We start from the raw sequence: 6,222 nt of genomic DNA, 5'->3' as shown, positions 1-6,222 counted from the left end.
TAAGAGATCAAAATGATATGATTTGGTATTAAGAGAAGTAAGCCCTATTTCGAGCACTTAAAAAAAGTACTTATAATACTTATCATTTAAAATAAATATTTTTATTAAAAAAATAACATTTGATTTATATTATAACAAAAAGTGTTTTTCACTTTTTTGATAACTAATTTTAAAAGCAATTTAAAATAGTTTTTTTGTCACTTATAAGTGACACTGTTCATAAGCAATGTCAATTTTATAAAATATAAGAAAATTTAGTTGCTATTTTATAATTTAAAAAATAAAATAATCAAATAGAAGGTAATTATATATTATTTTATTCTACATTATATTATAATATAATCCAATTATGGAATGAAGAAGAAGAATCATCTATTAAATTAAATTAATATTAAAATTAAAAATGCTAATTTAATTCATAATATTATTTTAATATAATTAATATGATAATATATGTTATAAATATAAATTAAGAACAAGATTATTGTTAATCAAAACTAATATTATTTTGTTTTACTAAAAAAAAAATATTTAATATCAATTAAAATTAGCATTTAACATATTCATTAATTAAATTGTTAATTATTTTTAAATACTAATTAAGATAATAGTTAATATAATTATTAATGAAATTGTCGATTAAAAATTAATCATATGTTATTTTATTATGCATTATAATCAGTTAATTAACAAAATATAGTTAAATTTTGGAATCAATAAAAAGAACCATCTATAAATTTAAATTAATATTAAATAAACTAATTTTTTTAATATATTTATTAATATTATTTTTAACATAAATTAATGCGATAATTATATGTTATAAATATATATATTAATAACAAGATTATTGTTAATTAATAAATAATATTATATTATTTTAGTTGAAACAAAATATTTAAATTTTAATGAGAAAATTAATATAATTATCATTTAAATTTTTAATTATAAATTATTAAAATTTTTATTTAAAATATATCAAAAATACATTTTAGTTGTTATAGTTCAATTTTGGATTAAACGATGACTATTTATTAATTTAAATTAACATTAAATAAATTAAATTTTCAAATTTAATTAATAATATTATTTTTATCATAATGTAATATGATAGTAATACGTTATAAATATACATTAATAACTAAATTATTATTAATTAAAATAATGATCTTATATTATTTTTAATAAAAAAAATTGGCAGAAACTCCTTCTAAAATCATATGTGCTCAATTCTAATCATACATATTAAAAAAGACAACTTTCACCAAAAAAAACAATCACAAAGTCTTTTCACAACATCCATACCCATAATTTATACATTCATAGTAAGAATTTTGGCAGAAACCCCTCTTAAAATCGAGTATACCAATTTTTGATTGTACATGTTAAAAAAAAAAAACCTTTCATAGCTAAACAATCACAAAATTTTTTCATAACATTCAAACCCAGCATTTATACATTTGTACTATGTCAACAGTATTTCCTAATTATGACATTTATAATATTAGTGAAGTTATTAACATTGTTCGACAACTACATATACATATTAGGGAACAATAGATAAGTATTTCCAACTATACAAAGGTAATACAAGTACACATGGAAGATAATACATATGAATAAAACTAATGTACAAAACAATATACACAAAAGTACATATAAGAAATAAAACTATGCCAGTCCTCAAGTGTTGCACGCAGGTCATCTCATCTGTTGTGCAGGCTGTCGTCTGCATCCCCCCTCTCCTATCTAGTCATCCCAATTGACTCTCCTGCCTTGTCATTGTCATGTGCCTCTACCATGTTTGACCTGAAGTACTACATCATTATCTATATGAAGCAGAAGAAGAGATGGTCGAGGTAATGATGTAGGTCGAGATGTAACTCTTCAAACCCACAACTGGGGTCCAGAGTGTTATTTTAAATAAATCTTTGATATCACAATTGTCATACAAGCAACGGAAACTATTTAAAACTCCAACACATTACCAGAGTATTTCCATGTTTATATTACATCCCAACATAAACAAAAACATGATAAACTAGCATCTCGCTTATACATATAATAACTACAAACTCTAAACCCAGCCTCGAAGCTTCCTAGGCTCAATTCTCTGTAGGTCCTGAAAAATGAAAGTATTTATTAGGGTGAGACACCTCTTAGTAAGACGAAATAGATTATCTTCAGGGTGTGACAAATGAGTTTTAGTGTAGACAAAATAAAACTATTAATTTAAATTTAGAGAATACTGCATTTATAACTGTAACTCACACCCATGATTTTAAATTACACATTTACCTACAAAACATAATTCAGGCTCAACAAATAGTCCTGTTACATAAATTTACATGACAAACAGTAAGACAATCTCCTCATTTCCTACCAATGTCTTACCGAACGTAATAAACAATATAACAACCTCCTCATTTCCTGCCAACGTTATATTGCAAATTACCTGCCAAACAGTATAACGACCTCCTCATGTCCTGTCAACATTATACTTCACATAAAATAACAATATAATGACCTCCTCGTTTCCTGCCAACGTTATATTACCATTTTACATGCTAAACAATATAACGACCTTCTCATTTCCTGCCAATGTTATATTGCAACATGCGAGATAGACAATATAACGACCTCCTCATTTCCTGCCAACGTTATATTGCCACCCTTTTCCATACTCCCAGAAAACCAGTATATCACCATAATTAAATCACAACTTTGATGTATGTTCATAACTCAGTATAAAATCACATTTCTGTATAAAATCACAATTTCACTGTATAATATCATAAAAGAGATCTCAACCAATTTAATTCTGCAATTATAACCAATTACTCTCATGCCACACAATTTGAGTAATAATTCGTAATAAAACAAACTACCCTAGGAAAATATACTTTTATGAAAACGTGGGTATGATCATCTCCATAATTTTATTTAACTCATAATATAGGTTTTATAGGAAAAAGGAGATGATTACCCTTACTCATTTTAGTTTTCCTAAATACATGTATAATAAGTAAAACCATCATTTTCATACCCTGATTCATTCTGAAAATCATATACAGTATTCCAGTAATCACTTACTTCATTTCAATAGGTCAAATTTCTAAAATACATGTCATAATCTATTCCCCTTACCTTATCCCTGGAGTGGTGCCTACGATGCCCAAACAACAAAACTTTCTCGGTAAAAACACTGAGGCTCAGAGTTAGGACCCATAAACGGTGTTTGCTTTTCAATTTGGCTGATATTTGGAGAGAAATTGAAGAGAGAGAGAGAGAGAGCCGAAACCCTAGAGAGAGAGAGAGCTTTCTCAAAAAAAATGAGTTGATTCCTTTTTATAAGCATGTTGGCCAGCAAGAAAACCATCGATGGTTTTCCTAAAATCGTCGATGGTTTGGTCACTTACCCCACATTTTTACTGCATTTTTACATTTAACGGGCCTTGGTAATTCAAAATTGTCGACGGTTTTCTCTGAGCTTACAAACTGTCAACGGTTTGGTCCTGTAACAAACCAAATTTCCCTTTTATTCTTATTATTATTTTCTAGGTCTCTACATCCTACCTTCCTTATGAAAAATTCGTCCTCGAAATTTGCTAACCCATACTTATCACAACCTCCTCTAGAAATCACTGATATGTTTACCCGACTCTAAAAAGGATCAGCGGCCACCCACATAGCGGCCCCATCCCAAGTTTATTAGTAACCCTCATAAAATCGTGGTCTGTACCTATTTACATATTGCCAAGATTCCCGTCAGCATGACCACCGATAAGTCATTACCTAATAGTTGAGTTCATATCCCACACATTTCAATATGCTTCAGAGACATAAATGAATGTGTTGCTCTAGAATCAAATAAGGCTATTGCTTACTTCCAAAATATAAACGTATTTCCTGCCACAACGTCATCAGCATTATCTGCATCACCTGAATAAGTGAATAAACACGTGCCTAGCTCCCTCGGGGTGCCTGACTGTTTCCCCGATACTGGTTATGAGTGGGTGCATTATCCGACGACCCACAACAGTCTCGTGCAATGTGGTCGTGCCTTCCGCACCAAGAGCAAATAACTCCTCCAATCTGGAATTCATCCCAATGCCTCATATTACATCTAGAACAAGGAGGATAAGATGGATTACCCTGATAAGCTTGATCCTCCATTTCTTGCCTCTGGCCCATGTTATCACTATCTATCCTCCATGGACCTTGACTGCCATCAGCGTGAGAACCTGGAGGCACGGGCCTTTCCCTCTAATCTGACATCTATGCACTTCTCTACAAGCTTGTCTCCAACATTGTAGCCTTATCCACCAACTCCGAGAAGGTCTGAACTTGGCAGGCCACCACCTTCTAGTAGATCCTCAAACTCAAGCCTTTCTTAAACCTCTGCACCTTCTTTGCCTCATCTAGAATCATAAATGGGGCAAATCGGGATAACTCCATGAACTTGGTCGCATACTACTGCACGGTCAAATTCCCTTGAGTCAAGTGAGTGAATTCCTCCACCTTCGCTTCCCTAGTGGAAGCGGGGAAGTATCGATAAAAGTATAGCTCCTTGAAATGGTTCCAAGTCAAAAATGCGAGTCCTGGCCTTTGATCTTCTAGTAGCTTCACTGATCTCCACCAGCGCTTGGCCTCCCCAGTCATTTTAAAGGTGACATACAACACCTTTTGTTCTTTTGTGCAGTGCAGGACTGCTAGCAGCTCCTCTACCTCTTGAACCCAGTCCTCTGCCACGATCAGGTCAGCTCCTCCCACAAATGTCTGGGGATTCATGTAAGTAAATTGTTCGATAGTATAGCCCTGGTCTATAGGTGGGTTGTTATGTCCCCTAGAGTCCCGCTTAATTTCCACCATAACTTGTCGGGCTAAACTTTGCAGCATTGTAGAGGTATCAATCTCAACCTCGCTAGAAGCCCCCAAGTTGCTACTCCCTCCAACATCCACTTTCTTATCTCTAGGATCCATCCTGAAGATAGGATAGAAAATAATTTTTAGAATCCTAATGTTGGCACACAACCAGTACAACCAATTACCTAAAAACTGTAGAATGCACTATATCCTTATACTAAAATACTTAGACTTTCCCTTATGGACTTCTCCCACACAAGTAAACCAATTTAACCTCCAAGTTCTCAATTTAAGGTCCAGTCTCATTACTTAGAAACAAAACCGTCAATGGTTTTTCATGACTTTTCTGAAATCGTTGATTGCTTCAGAAAAATCACAGAAAGCCATCAATGGATTTCTGCTTCGAGGAAAAGAGACAAAAATTCACAACCCTCCAATACCTAGCCTACCCATTCCTACCCTCATCATTTATACCTATACTTTGATAATGATCATCCCTAAAGTTTGCAAAACCTAACAACCTAGGCTCTGATACCGCTTGTAACGCCCCGAACCCACAACTAGGGTCGAGAATGTTATTTTAAATAAATCTCTACCATCATAATTGTTATACAAGTAACTAAAACCATTTAAAACTCCAACACATTACCAGAGTATTAAAACTACCATAGCCACATAGGTATTTCCATGCTTATATTAGATCCCAACATAAAAAAAAACATTATAAACTAGCATCTCGCTTATATATACAATAACTACAAACTCTAAACCCAGCCCTGAAGCTCGCTAGGCTCGATTCTTTGTAGGTACTGAAAAATTAAAGTATTTGTTGGGGTGAGACACCTTTCAGTAAGACGGAATAGATTATCATCAGTGTGTGGCAAATGATTTTTAGTGTAGACAAAATAAAACCGTTAATTCAACTTTAGATAATACTTCATTTATAAGTGTAATTGTAATGCCCTGTCTCTCTAGGTGGCCTCGGAGTGCTACTAAACATACAAACCTTCTGATACCTTACATATACAACCCGCCCAAACAAGAGAAAACGGGTGTTCCATACTAATCTGTATAAACATACACAACGAGAATACAAACATCATCTAACACATACTAGAGTTTTTAACTATTTTCCATATACATCCATACATAATTAAAACATAAGCTGCTACTACAATCCCTAAAAGACAGACACTAACTAATTTCTCACCAACTCTGACAAGGATTATCTGTTATCCAAATCAGCCCAGAAGAATGCTAGGCTCAATCCCTCGAAGGACTTGAAAATACATTTGTATGCTAGGGTGAGACACCTCTCAGTAAGATGGATTACATTATCATCGGTGTGTGGTTAAC

The sequence above is a fragment of the Malania oleifera genome, chromosome 10 (assembly GCF_029873635.1).
Source record: "Malania oleifera isolate guangnan ecotype guangnan chromosome 10, ASM2987363v1, whole genome shotgun sequence".
Lineage (NCBI taxonomy): Eukaryota > Viridiplantae > Streptophyta > Magnoliopsida > Santalales > Ximeniaceae > Malania > Malania oleifera.
The sequence above is the reverse complement of the archived record's forward strand: the minus strand, read 5'-3'. Positions refer to the sequence as shown.